The following is a 1,398-nucleotide window of genomic DNA, read 5'->3' as shown; positions in this document are numbered from 1 at the left end:
TCCTCCTGCGGGGATGGGGAACCAGGGGGCCTGGGGAGCCTCCTCCTGCGGGGATGGGGAACCAGGGGCCTGGGGAGCCTCCTCCTGCACCAGGGGGCTTGGGGAGCCTCCTCCTGCGGGGATGGGGAACCAGGGGGCCTGGGGAGCCTCCTCCTGCGGGGATGGGGAACCAGGGGCCTGGGGAACATTTTCAACACTTTGGGGCATTTCACAAGCGCTTCCCTCGCTTACGGCCACACCACCCTGAATGAGCCCGATCTCGTCTGATCTCGGAAGCCAAGCAGGGTCGGGCCCAGTTAGTACTTGGATGGGAGACCGCCTGGGAATACTGGGTGCTGTAAGCATTTTTTTTTGCCATTATTTGTGGGTAGAAAAGTGAGAAAAGTGACCTAAAATAGAACCGGGACTAGGCGGCAGTTCCCCCCACCAGGCGGCGGCATTTGGGGCATTATTTGTGGGTAAGAAAGTGAGAAAAGTGACCTAAAATAGAACCGGGACTAGGCGGCAGTTCCCCCCACCAGGCGGCGGCATTTGGGGCATTATTTGTGGGTAAGAAAGTGAGAAAAGTGACCTAAAATAGAACCGGGACTAGGCGGCAGTTCCCCCCACCAGGCGGCGGCATTTGGGGCATTATTTGTGGGTCAGAAAGTGAGAAAAGTGACCTAAAATAGAACCGGGACTAGGCGGCAGTTCCCCCCACCAGGCGGCGGCATTTGGGGCATTATTTGTGGGTCAGAAAGTGAGAAAAGTGACCTAAAATAGAACCGGGACTAGGCGGCAGTTCCCCCCACCAGGCGGCGGCATTTGGGGCATTATTTGTGGGTAAGAAAGTGAGAAAAGTGACCTAAAATAGAACCGGGACTAGGCGGCAGTTCCCCCCACCAGGCGGCGGCATTTGGGGCATTATTTGTGGGTCAGAAAGTGAGAAAAGTGACCTAAAATAGAACCGGGACTAGGCGGCAGTTCCCCCCACCAGGCGGCGGCATTTGGGGCATTATTTGTGGGTAAGAAAGTGAGAAAAGTGACCTAAAATAGAACCGGGACTAGGCGGCAGTTCCCCCCACCAGGCGGCGGCATTTGGGGCATTATTTGTGGGTCAGAAAGTGAGAAAAGTGACCTAAAATAGAACCGGGACTAGGCGGCAGTTCCCCCCACCAGGCGGCGGCATTTGGGGCATTATTTGTGGGTCAGAAAGTGAGAAAAGTGACCTAAAATAGAACCGGGACTAGGCGGCAGTTCCCCCCACCAGGCGGCGGCATTTGGGGCATTATTTGTGGGTCAGAAAGTGAGAAAAGTGACCTAAAATAGAACCGGGACTAGGCGGCAGTTCCCCCCACCAGGCGGCGGCATTTGGGGCATTATTTGTGGGTCAGAAAGTGAGAAAAGTGACCTAAAATA

At 55.4% G+C, this 1,398-nt stretch overlaps 1 non-coding gene across 1 annotated transcript; it reads left to right on the top strand.

Moving 5' to 3' along the window:
- Window positions 1-225: 225 nt before the first annotated feature.
- On the top strand, window positions 226-344 carry LOC148057752 (5S ribosomal RNA). The gene has a single exon (XR_015710441.1). It is a non-coding gene; the product is annotated as a 5S ribosomal RNA (ribosomal RNA).
- The last annotated feature ends 1,054 nt before the right edge of the window (window positions 345-1,398 follow it).

Source organism: Callionymus lyra, unplaced genomic scaffold, assembly GCF_982586985.1.
Source record: "Callionymus lyra unplaced genomic scaffold, fCalLyr1.hap1.1 HAP1_SCAFFOLD_674, whole genome shotgun sequence".
NCBI lineage: Eukaryota > Metazoa > Chordata > Actinopteri > Syngnathiformes > Callionymidae > Callionymus > Callionymus lyra.
The sequence above is the reverse complement of the archived record's forward strand: the minus strand, read 5'-3'. Positions and strand labels throughout refer to the sequence as shown.